This window comes from Camellia sinensis, chromosome 5, assembly GCF_055761805.1.
Source record: "Camellia sinensis isolate YWXY chromosome 5, ASM5576180v1, whole genome shotgun sequence".
In the NCBI taxonomy this organism is placed as follows: Eukaryota; Viridiplantae; Streptophyta; class Magnoliopsida; order Ericales; family Theaceae; genus Camellia; species Camellia sinensis.
In genome coordinates, this window is record NC_138965.1 from 69,237,383 (window position 1) to 69,257,444 (window position 20,062).

The following is a 20,062-nucleotide window of genomic DNA, read 5'->3' on the forward strand; positions in this document are numbered from 1 at the left end:
TTATTTTGACTTTGTTTTGAGAATTCATCACGTTTTACATCATTTTAACTCACTTGATCATGATTTGGAAGACTTGAGTTCAAAAGATTACATACATGTTGTGTATTCAAGTTTCAAGTTTTACTTTTGAACAATTCACTTGCTTTTGGGCCTTGATTTTGCGAAATGACTTTCAATTCATGATGTTATACAAGTTTAGACATGTTTTCTCAAGTTTTGGCCCAAAGGAATGTGTTTTCATGCATTGGGATTGAGTTTTGAAGCTTGGAGAGCAATTTGGAAATTCCAAAATTCGGCATGATCGCTCAAGCGACGGTTCCTTCGCTCGAGCGTAAAATTTGAGCTCCCAGAAGTTTTGTAGAGTTTGGGGCTTGGCTCGAGCTATAGAAGCTGCGCTCGAGTGACCACCCTTCATTTTCAGCCTTGGCTCGAGCAACCAAAAGTTGGCTTGAGTGTAAAATGAGAGCTCCCAGTACTTTTACAGACTTTTGTAGACCGCTTTAGCGACCAAAGCTTCGCTCGAGTGAACTGCCCTGTTTTCAGAGTTTTGGCTAAGTGTTTCAAAGTGCATTTTTGCATCCTCATTGCATCTAAGGCATTCGTAGACTATGTTTAGGCTATAATAATAAGGATAAGAGTTAGAAACACACGCTAAGGAAGAAAAATGATAAGTTAAACACCTTTGAGACATGTATCCAATGTGTATCTGTCACGTGTTTGTGTAGGTTACGTTTTATCACCAGCCTGATCAGTCTGTTCTATTCAGATGATCTGTTCTACTACTACTGGAGCTATCTATGAGTAATGGCTCTGTAAAACTATGTTTGAATTTAAGTATTTTCTGAATAATGTGATATGATCTGTTTTCTGAAATGTTAATTGTGAATCATGAATGATTATCCAGTTTTTTGAAATGTATTAATGGCATCCTTAGCATCAAGTGTTCATGTGGCCCTTAATCGGGGGTAACGATACCGAGGTCTACGTTTATGTAGCCCTCGCCCGGGGGTAACAATACCATGGCTTATGTTTATATAGCCCTCACCCAGGTAACAATACCGTGGCCAATATGCACGTGGCAATTGCCTGGAGGTAACAATACCGTGGTCTATGTTCATGTGGCCCTCGTTTGGGGGTAACAATACCATGGCTATATGTGCACAAAGATGTTGACCTTTATGGTTATCGGTACCGACTATGCACGTGGGTCTTTTGACCAATCTGATCTGTTAGCTACTGGATGTACCACGTATAGGTTACGTGTTATCGCTCGCCTGATTAGCCTGTTCTGTTCAGGTGATCTGTCCTACTACTACTGGAGCTATCTATAAGTAATGACTTTGTAAAACTATGTTTGAATTTAAGTATTTTCTGAATAATGTGATATGATCTGTTTCTAAAATGCTATTTGTGAATCATGAATGATTATCCAGTTTTCTGAAATGTATTCATGGCATCCTTAGCATCAAGTGTTCATGTGGCCCTTACCCGGGGGTAACAATACCGAGGTCTACGTTTATGTAGCCCTCGCCCGGGAGTAACAATACCATGGCTTAAGTTCATGTAGCCCTCACTTGGGTAACAATACCGTGGCCAATATGCACGTGGCAATTGCCCGGGGGTAACAATACTGTGGTCTATGTTAACGTGGCCCTCGCTTGGGGGTAACTATACCATGGCTATATGTGCACAAAGATGTTGACCTTTATGGTCGTCAGTACCGACTATGCACATGGGTCTTTTGACCAATCTGATCTATTAGCTACTGGATGTACCACGTATAATTGTTTATGAAATCTATATAAGTATGTGAATTTGGATCTGTTCTGATCTGAAATCTATTTTTTGAATCTGTTTTAGACATCATTCATAAACCCTTTACTCTGTTGTTATTCACTGGGTTCCAGCTTACCATATTATTTAGGTATGTAGGTGATCAGGTGCAGGATCAAGCCTAAGTTGCTAGCCCGGAGTTCTGTTTTGTCAAGCCAGCCACCGTGCCTCCCGAGGAGGTTCCCAAGTGTTTCAAATGTTCAAGTCAAGTGTACGTGATGTTTGTCTTTATCTTTTCTTTCTTTTGTTAACCAAGATTTTTGTACAATCTGAATTTAGGGCTAAGTCCCTTTTTGTTTTGTTTAGAAGTGGGTGACGTAAGACAGTGACTATATATATATGTGTGTGTGAATATAAGTTCTAAATTCTTTGTCCCATAAATGGCTGCACAACTCTATGCCTATTGTATTTTGATATAGCTTCCGCTAGCCTCTCTTACTTTGTTGATTTGTCTCAGAGGCCTTCGGTAATCTTAGGATTATTGGCCGGTTACAATGCTAAACCTATAGGGGTGGGTCTGGGTCGTGACAGAGTGGTATTAGAGCCAAGTTATACCACATACACGAGTCCATATGTGCTACAGGATGTCCTAGAAAAGAATTACGGACATTACATCAGTATGTGTGAGTGTGAGTGTGTGTGATAATCATGTGAACATATCTGAATGAAATGAACATACAAACATGTGTAACGCGAAATAAAATGAATCTGTGAAAATTGTAAAGATTATTTGCCTATGTTTATTAGTGTTCTGTTTACCTATTGCAAATGGAGAGAACAAGAAGCGATAATGTAACTGAGTCCTTTGATGCCCGGATGGACCGAATGGAAAGAATGCTTGAGGCCTTAACCGAATCAATGAGACAGCAATAAAGACAACAACCTTTACCTCCTCCGCCTTCTCCAATATAATTCGAGCCAATGAATAATGACATCAATAGTTTAACTTAGAAGTTCAACAAGATGAAGCCACTGAATTTTCTGGGTGGTATTGAGCCACTAAAGGCTGAGACCGAAAAATTGTTTGAAGTCTTCCCATGCACTAAAACTCAGAAAGTGCTACTAGCCACCTACACTTTAAAAGAAGAAGCTCGACGTAGGTGGATGTTGATCAGATATGATAATGGAGCTATGACATGGAATCAATTTAAAGATATCTTTTATGAAAAATATTTCCCTCAATGCTTCTGAGACTGAAAAGTGCCCAAATTTGTACAGTTGAAGCAAGGTAGTATGTCAGTGGCAAAATATGAGGCTAAGTTCACCGAGTTAGCCCGATTTGCACCTCACGTGGTTGACATGGACTACAAGAAAGCTCATAAATTTGAAGGAGGGCTTAATCTGGATGTGTTTGACCGAGTGGGAGTTCTTAAGCTGACTAAATATGTCGACGTATTAGATAGAGACTTAATGACTGAAGCGAATTTAGCAGCCATGAAACAATCCAAAGCCCTAACTACTAAATGGAGAGGCAAGCGGTCCGAATTCAATTTTAGAAGGGCCAGTCATTCGTAAATAAACAAAATACGGGATCTATGAGCAGCTTAAGTCAAAGTAGTGGATCTGCACCTACCTGTCCTAAATGTGGAAGAAAGCATAAGGGTGTATGTTACCATACTATAGGTTCTTGCTTCAAGTGTGGCAAGATTGGTCACATGGTAAAAGATTGTCCACTTGTAGCTAAAAATACCAACCACCTTGTGACAAGTTTAGCCGGATCCACTCATGCCTCGAGAATGAATACTAGAGCTAACATTGGAAGGGACACTTTGAGGCAAGGTTGAGTTTTTGCACTAGTGCCTAATGATGTGCAGAACTTCGAGTCTATGGTGTCAGGTACCCTTCCTGTTTGTGCTCAAAATGCATATGTTTTGATAGACTTTGGTTCTACGCATTCTTTTGTATGACATGCTTTTTTTTTTTTTTTTGGAAATTGAATAGAGCCTTAGAAACTATGAACAACGTGTTATCTATATCTACACCATCTGGGGGTTCTATGACATGTGCTTATGTGTATCCTGCATGTGACATTATGATTGGTGATGTGTTGTTATATGTTCACTTAATGCCTGTGGCTATTGATCATTTTGATTGCATACTAGGGATGGATTGGTTGATGAAATACTATGCTACTATTGATTGTGTTGCCAAATATGTTGTATTTTGACCACTTGGTTTGCCTGAGTTTGCGTTTTGTGGAAATGGTGTGGGTACCTCCTCCGTATTTGATTTCTGCTATGAAAGCCATCAAATTTCTTAGAAAGGGATGTAAGGGTCACCTGTGTTGTGTCTTGACTGTGACTCTAGATAGTACTAATATGGAAACTATCCCAATAGTCAATGAATTCCCTGATGTTTTTCCTAATGAATTACCTGGGGACTTAATTGATAAAGAGATTGAATTCAATATTGAAATAGTATATGGAACACAACCAATTTCTAAAACCCCATACAAATGTCAACCTTTGAATTGAAAGAATTGAAAATTCAATTGCAAGAACTGTTAGACAAGAAGTTTGTCTGATCAAGCACTTCGCCTTGGGGTGGTCTAATACTATTTGTTTAAAAGAAAGATGGAACTTTGAGATTGTGTATAGACTACCGAGACTTGAACAAAGTGACTGTGAAAAACAAATACCTATTGCCCTGAATAGATGATTTGCATGACCAACTTCAGGGAGCCTAAGTGTTTTCTAAGATAGATCTTAGATTTGAGTATCACCAGTTAAAGGTCCAAGCAGAAGATATTGAGAAAACAACCTTTCGAACCAGAAACGGACACTACAAATTTTTGGTAATGCCGTTTGGGGTAACCAATGCACTTGCCACCTTTATGGACCTAATGAATAAGGTTTTCAAACTATATTTGGATGAATTTTTTGTTGTGTTTATTGATGATATTTTGATATATTCTAAAAGTAGGGAAGAGCATGAAAATCAGTTGAGAATCGTGTTACAAACTTTGAGAGAAAAGAAACTGTATGCAAAACTTTTTAAATGTGAATTCTGGCTTGATAGTGTGACTTTTCTAGGGCATGTATTCAATAAAGATGGCATATCTGTCGACCCGTAAAAATTGAGGCTATTGTGAACTGGCTAAGACCGACCACTATGACAGAAGTTAGAAGTTTTCTGGGACTTGCTAGCTATTACTATCGATTTGTGAAAGACTTCTCCAAACTTTCCATGCAATTGACTCAATTGGCATAGAAAAATGTACCATTTTGATTGGAATGACCAAAGAGAATATGCCATTCAAGAATTGAAGACCAGATTAGTAACTGCACCAATTTTGACTTTGCCTAATGGTACTGATGGGTTCCAATTCTACATCTACAGTGATGCTTCGTAGAAACGCTTAGGATGTGCACTAATGCAAAATGGTAAGGTAATTGCGTATGCTTCTTGGCAACTCCTCCCACATGAGAAGAATTATACGACCCATGACCCTGAACTTGTGTAGACGTCCCCAAACGTCCCGGGAGGGAAATCCCGTTTTGTTCGTTGGGCTCACTACAGTTCGGACTCAAAAGTCACGGTCCTGTATCTAATCTCGCAGAGTGCAATGCAAGACCGATGAATCATCAAAGAGTCTAAATCTGGCAAATCGTTTTTGAAAACAGATTTTTTTTTTAAAGAAGTGCCAAACATGGACTGCTTTGCCAGATACAGAGTCGCCACCTAAATATTTTATTTTGGAAAATTTAGGAAACCCTGACTCGTTTGCCTAAGGCCACGTGTCCGTCATCACCAAAGTTGCCTCGGCTCGGGAACTTGGGTACGATTGGGGAAGGTCACTTCGTGAGCACCCCCACTCGCCCGATCAAAGATCGGCCTCTACTAACCATGATATCGAGTTTTGAAAACATTATGTGCACTTATTCTGGTTATTAGCCTAGACTTACTACGTGATGCACACAGCATACAAGTATAGATTGGATCGCCTGAATTGGAACAAAACACCTCATGTTTGCTTTTGAAATGGTTTGCTACTCGCAAGTAGGCTAAAATGCGAATTTTCCACCCTCAGGTGGTCTTAGAAAACAAGATGATTTGCCACTCTCAAGTGGGCTTAAAACTCACAGTCAATGCATTATTTCAATTCAGATAATCCAACCTTCACCCACAGGCATTCAGGCAGGTATATCACATAAGCAGTTAGCCTCATGGTAAACATGCTATCATGGCAGTCACTCACACGCATGCAAGGATGCTAAAGCATAAACACTTACCGAGTACTCCGAGCCAAAACAGAAACTAGTTAGTAATCAATGCATGATCCTAGTTCATGTTAAAATGGCTAATACAACACATGCAAAATGCAACTACAATAGGCTCGGCTATCCTAAGAATGGCATATGAGATGCTACAGCTAACACGTATTCAACTTGGAATTGAAATACAATGTAGTTAGTATGATGCGCCGAGCCCGGTGCATGCAAAACAAATGAATGAATGCAATCATGAGAGCATAAATATGCTAATTGAAACATGCCCTAATCTAACCATCATAAGCTGGTAAATAAAAGGGAGAAAGACATGGGGTTGGAAGACATACATCACACGCACGCACACTTATTACAATTGTGTCCTCGCTCGGAGGGTCTGAATAAATAATACAGTCCGAATAAACAATTAACTACTCTAGCTAATTAAATATTACAAAACCCTAATTAATTAACAAATTAACTAGGAAAGCAAAATAAACTAGTATGCAAATCCATGGATCGCCTCAACTCTGTTCCGAATGATGAAAGATGCATGCATGCTCGCGTCGCCTCGTCGGAAAATTCCTCGCAATGCCCCGATTTGCCTCTATTTGCAATTAATCCCGAAATCCTGTGCAAAGCTCTAGAAGGCTGTTGATTTCTGGTTTGCTACAACAGAGAGCAACAAAGGGGCATGACAAAGTATTTTCACATATGTATGCATACCTCGATCCTCATGCCACCAATCACGCATCTCAATGCATGATGGCCGAGGAGTCGAATTGCACGACTCGATGTGAAATGAATACACATGAAAACACAACAAGACCTAAACTCCATCATGGGTAATCCGGAGTGTCGGCGATCGGGAATTGAGACACGTTTCGTCACTTTGAGTACGAAACGTCCCTCGTTTCCCGTGTTTGGCCTAACTCCTATCCCAAACACAATGCAATGAGATGGCATACACAATGCAATGAGATGGCATACACAATGCAACTAATATGCAACCTAGCATACGCAATGCAATGGACTAAAATGGTATACACAATGCATGATGGACTTACACCAATATGAGTGGACCTCAGCCACACTCAAATCAGTGGCCATACGATGAAAATGAGACAGCCGAAATACATGCAGAAGTGCACGAATGCAAAGGACCGATCCTAAGGAATCAAATGCCACTCTACCAAAGCATGGCAAGGGATGAAGTATGGCATACAAACACACATGACACAGCTCTGAAATGGCATAAAAGATGGTCCCGAATCATGCAAATATGTCAACCAATGCATGCTAGAGGGCCCGGGTACCGAAACTAGTGAAGTGTGTTACACTAGAGGTGCCCAAAGCAATGCACCAAAGGCAAAACCAACCCCAAACAGACCCTAGGCAGGTCTGAAACAATGGGGAAATGGCCTAAAATGATGGTTCGGAATGCAAAGAAATGGAGCTCATTCAATGGTCGGTAAATGAGGCATACAAGCCCGACTCTCGAACACATTTAAAGAGTATGAAACATGGGAATATGGCATTCACATAAGCTCTGAAATATGATGTATAATGGCCCCAAAACAAGAAAATGCCTTAGCATATACATGTAATGGACCTCGAAACTCAAAGCTAGGCAAGTGTATTAAACTACAAGCATGCAAAACAAACATCATTCGACCATGAGACCCAAAAACAGAGCTAGGGTAGTCCATAATATGCACAAAATCAGTTTAAGGCAAGGCCAAAAAGAGCTAAAATCAAGGGTCAACAAAGCATGCAAAGTAAGCTAGTGAACCATGATTTGCACTATAGCTATATGAAGCACATGAGAGCTCACCAAACCAGCCAAAAATCAAACTATGCCATGCCAAATAATGCCCAAAAACCCACTGAAACTCAGTCAATGCATGCAAGAATGATGTGCTCCTTTAGAAGGCCTTGCAAGGGGTTGTTCCATACATATAAGATAGACATACAAAATGGCAAAACCATCTCTGGATAAAGGTTATGAGGGCCCTAAAACTCACCAAAAAGGTCCTAAAATTAGTCTAGGAAGCATGCAAGTGAAATCCCCTTTGAAAGGCCTTGAATATGATTGCTCTACACATGCATAACAGACACTTTATATAGAAAAATGGGCTCTGGACAGAGTTCATGCAGACCTTAAAACTCACCAAATAGGGCCTGAAACATGGCTTCAAAACATGCAAAGTGGAGCTCCTTTGTAAGGCCCAAAGGGCCAACAAACAAGGCAAGGAGAGAGGGGGTCACCCCCCTCTGATTTTGGCTCTCAAAATAGTATGCTAGCCACTGAAAATCCACTGGATTTCAGTGGCTAGAAGGCCAAACAAAGCATAAAACCAAGGCCTAGATGCAAGGCTCAAAATAAGATGCAAACAAGCATGCAAGGGGGTAGATGACCCCCAACAGAAAAATGACCTTAATCAATCTTCAAGAGGAGATCAAAATAAGACTTTTTTCAGTTTATGTCAAGGCTCGAAAATGCTTACAAGTAAGTCTAAGATATGAAGTAAAATAAGCCTTAAAAGAGGGATGGAGCATACAAGGGGGTAGATGATCTCTAACAGAAAAATGTCCTTAAACAAACTTCAAGAGGGACTCAAAATAAGACTCTTTTCAGTTTATGTCAAAGCTCAAAAATTCTTGCAAGTATAGCTAAAAGATGGATAAAAATAATGCTCAAAAAGGGAAAAAATGGTTACCCTTGAAGACCAGTAGAAACCAGTAGCCTCCTGACCCAAAAACCCAACCTTGAACCTATGAAAATACCCTCCAAGGACCTTAGGTTGATGATGGAAGTGTTAGGCTATGAGAGGTGGTGCAAAGGGGCCAAGAACCAAGCAATTTGGAGCTCAAAAGAGAGAGATATATTGTTTAGCCCTAGCAATTTTCTGAACCCTTTCAAGTGAGGGATATGGTTTCTCTTATAGAACAAAAGGTCTAAAGCTTCTCAAATAAGCTTCAAACCAAGGGCCAAGATCCTCCATACATGTATGGAGGATGCAGCAAATGCCTCCCAGCTGGCACAGCTGGAACACACTCACTGAGACAAACAGGATGGGAGCTGGCCGACCAGGTCAAAAGGGTCATGGTGGTCGCCCACCCCCTAGGATGAAGCCTCAGAAGTTAGCTTTCCAATGGCGCAAACCTTGCCTTAAAATTCCATCTGTGCAAAAAGTTATGCCTATTTTCGTGAAGCCGCGCAGATTCGGTCCAACCGGATTGATGCCCTACTTCAACCAACCATGTCTCCCCCATCCGGACTTGACTTTAGGAGATTCTTGAGTGAAAAATGAAGCCTCAGAAGTCTCCTTTCCAATGGTAGTGGCCTCATAGCTTAAATCCAAGTGTATAGACAGATAAGCCTGATTTAGCGAGGACCACTCGACTCTCTCTTAGCGATTCATGCCCATCCTCTTCCTCAACTAGGTTTCTTCTCTCCACTCTTCCTTTCTTCAACTCCAAACCCCCGAACAAGGTGTTTTGAAAGATTTTTCAAAGATCTCATCTCTCTTTCATTCATTTCCACTTTGCCCTTGCTCGGTTTACCGAAAAGCGCGACCTTTAACAAAATGCGAGCGTCGGAACATCGTAGAACTTTATTTTCAAAATGTTTTGAAAGATAGGGTTTCAAGTCTAAAATCTTTTGATCAAGATTGTTTTGGCCCAAAAAAAAAAAAGGGGTATGAAGTTGGGATTTGACTCTCTCCTTGCCGAAGAAACTGAACCTTTGCCCTGCACACCTTTCTTCATCAAGTAAATCATCAATAGTGTGCAAGTCTTAAAGGCGGTCAAAAATGGGGTGTCTACAACTTGCAGCTGTGGTTTTTGCTTTGAAAATCTGGCGGCCATTATCTATATGGAGTGGCTTGTGAAGTGTATATGGATCATAAAAGTCTGAAATATTTCTTTACTCAGAAAGAACTAAACATGAGATAGAGGAGATGAATCGAACTAATAAAAGATTATGATTTACAAATTCTGTATCATCCGGGAAAGGCAAATACAGTTGCAGATACTTTGAGCTGAAAATCTATTGGGGACTTTAGCATGTTTGCTTACCGGTCAGAAAGAATTGTTGTATGAGCTGGAAAGAAATGAAATTGAGATTGTCTAGTGTGAATAGGGTGGAATTTTAACTGTCATTTCTGCACAGCCAGGCATAATTGAAGAAATTAAAGGAAAACAGTTAGAAGATGAATTTCTGAAGAAGATTGTTGATGAGATTGATTCAAAATCGAGGTCTAGATTTGTGTTTGAAGGCAATGTCGTAAAATTTCAAAGAAGACTTTGTGTATCAGATTGATCAGAGTTGAGAAAACGTGTTATGACCGAAGCTCACAAGTCTAAATTTGCTATGCATCCGGGGAACACAAAAATGTACAAAGATTTGAAACAAAATTTTTGGTGGCCTGGTATGAAGTCGTGTATTGCTAATTATGTAACCAAGTGTTTGCACGACCAACAAGTGAAAGCCGAACATCAACGACTCGCTAGACTGCTTCAGCTGCTTCTAATACCAGAATGGAAATGAGAGCATATTACGATGGACTTCATTGTTGGACTACCTCGCTCTTCTCGAGGTATAGACTCTATTTGGGTAATTGTTGAGCGCTTGACTAAATCTGCTCACTTTTTTCCTGTGAAAACATTTTATAATGCGGATAAATTGGCTAACATCTATGTGCATGAAATTGTGAGATTGCATGGAGTGCCTGTGTCTATTGCATCTGACAGAGATTCTAAGTTCACTTCAAGATTCTGGCAGAGTTTACAACAAGCTTTAGGAATGGAACTATCACAACCCAAACCTGCCCCTAGAGGCTTAGATCATAACAGGCCAACAATCACTTGATTACCTGTGGCCTCATACAAAAATATAGAATAATGACAATAATGGGGCCATAAATAGAAGCATATCATAAATAAAGAACTCCATTGAGCTGTGCCCATATAATCAAAATATACAATGCTTATATCATAGCACATCACATACACATTTACATGTCCATGCAAAAACTTATTTACAATAAGCTCCATACATATAGTTTACATATCCCAAGACCATTTAGCAAAATCAAAACAAATGTCATAATAGAATGTGAGTCAAAGACAAAAGCTCAATCTTGGAGACTCGACCAATAGATTCACAAAATAACTTCTGAAGCAGACTCTAAGGTTGGGCTCCATGGTGCTGATCACCTACATATGCATATATAATATAGAGTGAGCGAAGCTCAATGAGTAATAATAAGGTAAATAATTGTAAATGAATGAGCGTAAGTTTCATATAATATTCATAGTCACATTACGGAACGGCCTCAGACCCAACATGATATGGAACGACTTAGGCCCATCATATAAACAAAACGGTCTTTGGCCCATCACATAACAGAACGACATTGGGCCCAACATCTAAACAGAACGGCCTTAGGCCCAACATTTATCAGAACGACCTTAGGCCCACATTTAATACAGAACAGCCTCGGGCCCACATATTATCAGCTGATCAGAATGACCTCAGGTCCAATCATATGATATCATATCATTAACAAAATGGCCTTGGGCCCAAACATATCACAGTATAACAAAATGACCTTAGGTCCACATTGCATATGTCATATAACTTTCATGAACCCATTCATTTCGATCAAAACACAATAGCGGAATAAATCATGATTCATAGCTCAAGTAAGTAATTAAGAACATAACTTTACAATACTATTACTCATAGTGCGTTTGGTCTTGCGGCGTTTCCTTCGGCACATGACCTACACAAACATTTCAGATACATATTCAATAAATAATCCATTTCAATTCATACTCTTTTCTTCTATTTATTCGTTTTACGATTTGTTCATTTTGCTTCCATCTTTAGGCATTGCGAAGGGTCAAAACATGCTCGTAAACAGATTTAGAGGGTAGGAGAAGTAGTAGAAAAAGACAAGTTTTCCCCTATTTTTCACACGTGTGAAAGCCTCTCACCACACGTGTGGAAGGTGCCGCACCTACTGTCGTACGTGCAATTAAAGCAGTGTGTAAGCCCCCTGTTCAACTCTGTGTTCCGTAGTGCGGGACTTCCCGCCGCACGTGCGGTTCTGGGTAATTCAGTCCAGTCCGAAAATGGCTCAAAGTGTGATCTTTCATATTCATTTCCAATCCCAATTTCATGCAAAACTAACTCAAAAACATGATATAATAACATGATTCAAGGGTAATTTCACATCAAACACACCAATCTTGCTTCAATATCAAATTCAGGGTCTCATCTTTTCCATAATTTCATAAATTACATTTTCAAGCTCAAAACACATATAAACATGAATGATCTTTCAACAAATCTTTGTTGTATGAACAATTTAGAGCTTATTTCATGCATTAATCACAAGATTGAGCTCAAATCAAACATAGTTGAAGAGGTTTCTTGAATCTAGTTCAAACCATTTCACAACCCAATACCCTAACTCAAAATTTCCAATTTCCTTTTGATTTCAAGCAAAATATGAGCTATATACAAAGATTCTAAGTAGATTTACATACCTTAGCTTCAATCTAGGGTTTCCAATCCCTAGCTTTTCCTCTTCCTCTCTCTCTAACTCACTCTCTAGCAAAAGTTAGCAGACTTAGTCAATCTATCCACAATCTCCCATATAGAATCCATACCTCGAGGTGTTCGGGGTAAACCAACAATAAAATCCATACTTATGTGCTCCCACTTCAATTCCGGAATAGGGAAAGGCTGAAGTAAACCCGCTAGTCTTTGGTGCTCCGCTTTCACTTACTGACATTAAAGGCATCTTGAGATAAACTCTGCAATTTCTCTCTTCATATTAGGCCACCAAAAAGCCTGGTTGAGATCTTGATACATTTTAGTGCTTCCAGGATGTATAGCAAATTTGGATTTGTGAGCTTCTTCCAAAACTTTTCCTTTAATTTCTAGGACATTTAAAACACACAATCTTCCCTTAAACTTCAACACTTGAGCTTCAAAAGAGGATCCCGGTCTTGGCTTTGTTTCTATCTCATCACATACTTTCTTGAGAAATTCATCCTTCAATTGCCTTTGTTTAATTTCTTCAATAATAGTTGGTTGTGTTGCCATTGCTGCTAACATTCCACCCCGTTCATGTAGCATAATTTCCACTTCCATTCTTTCCAAGTCAAGTAATAGTTCATTCCGCTCTGTAAGCAAACATGTTAGGCTTCCTATTGACTTTCTACTAAGAGCATCCACTACCGTATTGGCTTTGTCGGGATGGTAATGAATCTGCAAGTCATAATCTTTAATGAGTTCTAACCACTGTCTTTGTCGCATAGTAAGCTCCTTCTGAGTAAAGAAGTACTTGAGGCTCTTGTGGTCGGTGTAGATTTCACATTTTGTTCCATAAAGATAATGTTGCTATATTTTCAATGCAAACACCACTGCACCTAACTCCAAATCGTGGGTAGGGTAATTCTTTTCATGTGGCTTCAATTGTCGAGATGCATATGCAATTACGCTCCCATTCTGCATAAGTACAGACCCCAATCCCTTATAAGAAACATCACTAAAGATAACAAACCCTTCTATACCCGACGATTGGGCAAGGGCCGGTGCTGTTGTGAGCCTTGTTTTCAATTCCTGGAAGGCAGACTCCATTTGTTCTGTCCACTCGAATGGAACAAATTTTTGAGTCAATTGGGTAAGTGGCATTGCAAATCTTGGAGAAATCTTTAACAAATCTTCTGTAGAAACCTGCTAAACCCATAAAACTGCATACTTCTGAAACATTAGTAGGGGTAGGCCAATTAACAATAGCTTCTACCTTTTGCAGATCAACTGTCACCCCATCTCTATTGATCACATGCCCCAAAAAGACAATTTCATTCAACCAAAATTCACATTTCTTCAATTTAGCATATAATTTCTTGTCTCTAAGTGTTTGAAGAATTAGTCTTAAGTGCTTTTCATGCTCCCCACTACTTTTCAAATAAATAAGGATATCATCGATAAATAGAACCACAAACTTATCCAAACACGGTTTGAAAATTCGATTCATTAAATCCATGAAAGCTGCCAGTGCATTCGTAACCCCAAACGACATGACTAAAAATTCATAATGACCTTACCTGGTTCAGAAGGCAGTCTTCTCAACATCTTCTTCTTTGACTTTCAACTGATGATATCTAGATCTCAAATCAATTTTAGAAAACATCTGTGCTCCTTGTAATTGATCAAATAAATCATCAATCCACGGTAAAGGACATTTATTCTTCACAGTTACCTTATTAAGTTCTCTATAGTCAATACACAACCGGAGGGTCCCATCTTACTTCTTCACAAATAGAACTGGTGCGTACTCGATCGGATGAACCATTTGTCAAGCAACTCTTGCAGCTGTACTTTCAATTCCTTCATTTCTACCGTGGACATTCTATAAGGAGCTTTTGAAATTGGTTGAGTACCCGGCACAATATCAATAACAAATTTAATCTCATGGTCTATCAAATCCCCCGACAAATCCTCAGGGAATACATTCAGAAATTATAGCGATCTCGATTTTTCCCGTCCTATATTGTGTTCCGGACTTAGGTTCCGTAGTTGTTGGTTGTTGTCTATATCTTGTTTCCATCCTTTAATTCCTTATATTTGAGTTTTGGGATGTGTTGGGTGAGTTTGGAACAGGTTGGTTGTGAGTTGGAACAAATGGTTGCTGTCCAGAATTTGGCATCTTCGCTCGAGCGAGCTTTGGGTTTTTGCTTCTTCGCTCGAGCGAAGGTTCTTGCGCTCAAGCGAGCACTCTTGCGCTCGAGCATGCATCTGCGTCTAGTTTGGACCTGAAGGTTAGTATTCTTCGCTCGAGTGAGGCTTTTGTCGCTCGAGCGAGCGAGCGAGCTCTATGTTTTGTGTTTCTTCGCTCGAGTGAGAACTCTTGCACTCGAGTGTGCTTCTGGGTTGCAGACCTGAAGCTTCGCATTGTTCACTCGAGCGACGCTTCTTGCGCTCGAGCGAGGTTCTTTTGTGTCTGGTTGCTCGAGTGACCACTTCTTCGCTCGAACGAGCTTCGCATATATCAGATCGCAGCAGTAGTTCTCTCCTTCACTTTTTGATATCTTTTTATCTCCAAACCCTAATTTCGGCTGCCTCTCTCTCTAAACTCTCTCTCTCTCTCTACAAACACACCTTGTTCTTGGGTCTCTCTACCCTAGTCTCTTTGTAAGAAAGTTGGAGCTTTGCGTGGGCTACATTTTGATCTGAAAGTTCTTGGGTTTGGAGCATCTTGAGTTTTCTTCATCGTCTTCTTTGAGCTCCTAAATTTGAGGTAGGGATAAACTACTCCATCTTATGAGTTTTAACATAAATGTTAGTCATTTTGTATAAATGGTGAGATTTGGAAATATGGGAAGTTAGGGTTTGAAATTTAAAATGTTTAAAAGAGGGGTTTCTTAGTTTTGGGTCCCTTTGTTGATGTGAGGTCTTGAAATGGAATTATGTGTGTATAAATGATGAAATTGAGCCTTAGGGTTGTTATTTGAGAAAGAGGGAAAAATGCCCTATTTGGGATTAAATGAATTATTTGTCAAAATAATGAAATTGACTATGGGAATACATGATTGAGTTGAGAATGATGAAATTGGGGAGAAATGTAATTAATTGGTATAGTTGGATCGAAAAATCGCTTACCTATGGAAAATATGTTAATTTATCTGTTTGATAAATTTAATTAGAAATAACTGTTTTGGGCTATCAGTGGAGGATAGCCATGATTGTTGTAGAGTTGCATGATGATTAGGTAAACTGAAACTAATCAATTGAAATATGTCCGTGAATATGACATTTGGAATAACACATTGAATATGTGCATAAATTGATCATTGTATATGATGAAGTGTTTAAATACATTACATATGTATCTTTGTTTGGGAGGAGATAGGGGATGTACTCCATAGTTTGGGAGGAGATAGGGGATATACTCCACAGTTTGGGAGAAGATAAGGATGGACTCCGTTGATAATTAAGTTGGCCGGAGCGTCTAGGGTGAAAGTCCAGAAACCCTTTACTCATCTGAATGATGTTAATGAATTGAAGTGTTGATAATATGAGTTGTAGTCTCATTTTGAATTGTTGATAAATTGAAGTGTTGTTTTTATGAGTTGTAGTCTCATTTGAATTACTTGGATAAACGAACCATGCCAATAAAGTGAATTGGAAATGTAAATGAAACCGGGTAGAAAGATGAATAGAATGTTGATGGATTATGAAAATGATACATATATCGATGTACGTATGTTAGACATTTATCAAATGCTAATGTTTTAGTTATTTTCCATATTTGGTTTAGCATATCTCTACTGGGCTTTGGCTTACCCTATATGGGACATCATTTTCAGGTACAGGTGACATGCCACCTCCAAGGTTATAGCTTGGGAGGTCTCGAGGCTAAAGTCTCCGCTTTAGTTGTTTTTTATATGTTACATGTTTTCATTTCAAAGCCAAGGGCTTAAACTTGTAAAGGGCTTTTGACCCTCTTTTGTTGTAACCAAGTGTTGACTTGGAAAGTTGTAAGCCTATAGGGCATTTACTTTTGTTGTCAACATGTAATATTTTTGTGAAGAACACTCTGATGAATGGATGTATGTTTTATTCTCGTATGTCTATGGATATTATAAATGATTGATTTACATATTTATTTTGAGGGCGTTACAGAAATTCTCTAACAATTGGGATGTTTTCAACACTCACATGGCTATCTCTACATGCAGGATGCTACACAAATAACTCTTAAAACATTTTTGAAATAGTTTTCAAGCTTTTATAGCCGATATCAAACAGGGTGGAGGAACTACCCATGTCCCACAAAAGTAAACTCATGTTGTCCCAGAGGTCGAAAAACAACTTGTTTAGACACAAAATCGATGGTTACGTGATACTTAGCTAGCCAATCCATCCCCAAAATTATATCAAAGTGAACCATATCAAGAGGCATCAAATTAGCACATAATGGAATATCCCCAGGTAAAAGCTCACATCCAGGATAAATACAAGCACATAACTTAGTCCCTCGATGGTAAAGACACACACAACACATAATTCAATGGTTCCATAGGTCTATTCAAATTAGGGGCAAATGTTTTCGAAACAAAGAAGTGAGTGGAACCCGAATCAAGTAACACATAAGCAGGTTGGCCATTAACAGAGAGTATACCTGAGACCATAACCTCTGTATTATGAACATCACCAAGAACAAGAGCACAGACTCTCCTTTGCCTGACGTTGTCTCTAGTAGTAGTGGGTCTCACCGTAGTCTTCGTTGCAGGAGTGGAATCGACCGAACTAGCAGTTGGTCTATTCCCCTTTTGTTGATCAATCAAAGGACAATCCCTCACCACATGACCCATTTTCCCGCACTTAAAACAAGGCCCTATTGCTCGGTAGCAAACTCCTCGATGTTTCTTCCCATAATTCGGGCAAGTTGGTGCTAAATCACATATGGAACTAGAAGCACTGGAAGTTCCCAAATTCTATTTCTTGTTTTATGAGGACGCTGACCACTTATGCATATGAGAACCCTGTCTTTTTCCTTTCTAATCCAAGAACCGGTTGCGATTAGCCATGTTACCTTCAGACATGATGGCCCTAGCCAATATATCCACATATTTCTACAACTTCAACATATTAATCTTCTTTAGAATAGAGTGTCGGAGTCCTCCCTTAAATTTCCTTGCCTTCTTGTAGTCTATATCAACCATATGTAGTGCGAAACAGGCTAACTCGGTGAATTGTGCTTTATACTCTGCTACAGTCTTGTTTCCTTGCTTCAAGTTTTCGAACTCTATCACCTTCCTGTCTCGGATACACTGTGGGAAATACTTTTCATGGAAAACTTCCAAAAATTGAGCCCAATTCATTCTCTGATGTTCATCTCTTATAAGCATCCACTATTAGCGTGCTTTATCTTTTAGTGTAAAAGCAACAAGCAAGACGTTCTGTGCCTCTATACACGGAAAGACTTCAAACAATTTTTCTATACCAAGCACCCATGCCTTCATTTTTAGTGGGTCAATTCCTCATTTGAACAATGGCGATTTCATCTTTTTAAATTCTTTTGCGAGTGCAATTGTTCTGGTGGCAGTGGTGGTGGATGAGGTTGTTGTTGTTATTGTCTAAAAACCTCTGCCATTTCCATGATCATTCTCTCCATTCTATCGAGTCGTGCAGAGGTTGACTCTATAGGAACATTTATTATAGGAACATATATTATAACTTTCACAGAAAATATGCACCTAAGTCACATTTACAAATGCACATCTTTATGTCATACATATTATGAATGCAACTTAAGCCTTTTTTAGACTTCTTATTGCTTAAATGGACGACTCGTGCGTGAGATATTAACTCGTGCTTTAATACCACTCTGTCATGATCCAAACCTGGCCCTAGAGGTTTAGATAGAAACCAGCCAGCAATCACTTGATTACTTGCGGCCTTATACAAAAATACAGAATAATGACAATAATGGGGCCATAAACGGAAGCATATCATAAATAAAGAAGTCCATTGAGTTATGCCCATATGATCAAAATACACGTTGCTTATATCATAGCACATCACACACACATTTACATGTCCAAGAAAAAACTTATGTACAATAACCTCCACACATATAGTTTACATATCCCAAGACCATTTAGCAAAATTAAAACAACGGTCATAACAGAATGTGAGTCAAAGACAAAAGCTCTATCTTAGAAACTCGACCAACAGGTTCACAAAATAACTCCTAAAGTAGACTCTAAGGTTGGGCTCCATGCTGCTAATCGCCTACATATGCATACATAATATAGAGTGAGCAAAGCTTAATGAGCAATAATACGGTGAAGAGTTGTAAATGAATGAGCGTAAGTTTCATACAATATTCATAGTCACATTATGGAACGGCCTCAGGCCCAATATGATATGGTACGGCCTCAGGCCCATCATATAAACAGAACGGCCTTAGGCCCATCACATAACAAAATGGCCTTGGGCTCAACATATAAACAGAACGGCCTTAGGCCCAACATTTATCAAAATGGCCTCAAGCCCACATTTAATACAGAACGGCCTCGGGCCCACATATTATCAGCTGATCAGAGCAACCTCAAGTCCAATCATATGATATCATATCGTTAATATAGCCTCGGGCCTACACTTAGTACAGAACGGCCTCGGGTCCAAACATATCATAGTATAACAAAAAGACCTTAGGTCCACATTGCATATGTCATATAACTTTCATAAACCTATTCATTTTGATCAAAACATAATAATGGAATAAATCATTGTTCATAGCTCAAGTAAGTAATTGAGAACATAGCTTTACAATACTATTACTCATAGTGCGTTTGGTCTTGCGGTATTTCCTCCGGCACACGACCTACATAAACATTTCATACACATGTTCGATAAATAATCTGTTTCAATTCATACGATTTTCTTCTATTTATTCATTTTACGATTCGTTCATTTTCCTTTCATCTTTAGGCATTGCGGAGGGTCAAAACATGCTTACAAACGGATTCAGAGGGTCGGAGAAGTTAATAGAAAAAGACAGGTTTTTTTCCTATTTTTCGCACATGCAGAAACCCCTTACCGCACGTACAATTAAAGCAGTGTGCGAGCCCCCTGTTCAACCCTGTGTTCTGCACGTGCGGGACTCCCAGCCGCACGTGCAGTTATGGGCAATTCAGTCCAGTCCGAAAATAGCTCAAAGTAATCAGTCAAGCAAATGAATCAACCTAACTATAAGTAACTTCGACCATTCCAAGAAAATTTGCACTTCAAAAATATTTCCTTCTACTATACTCTTGCAATTTCTTTCATGTTAAGATCACACATAATTCTAAATACACATCAAGATTGTTGGCCTAAGACCCAAACAATCCTCATAAATAGTCAATCGAATAGTTAGAGCAATCCAACCATAATCAACTTAGTCCATCCCAAAGAAATTTGGAACTAGCTTTTTACTTATTCTAACATC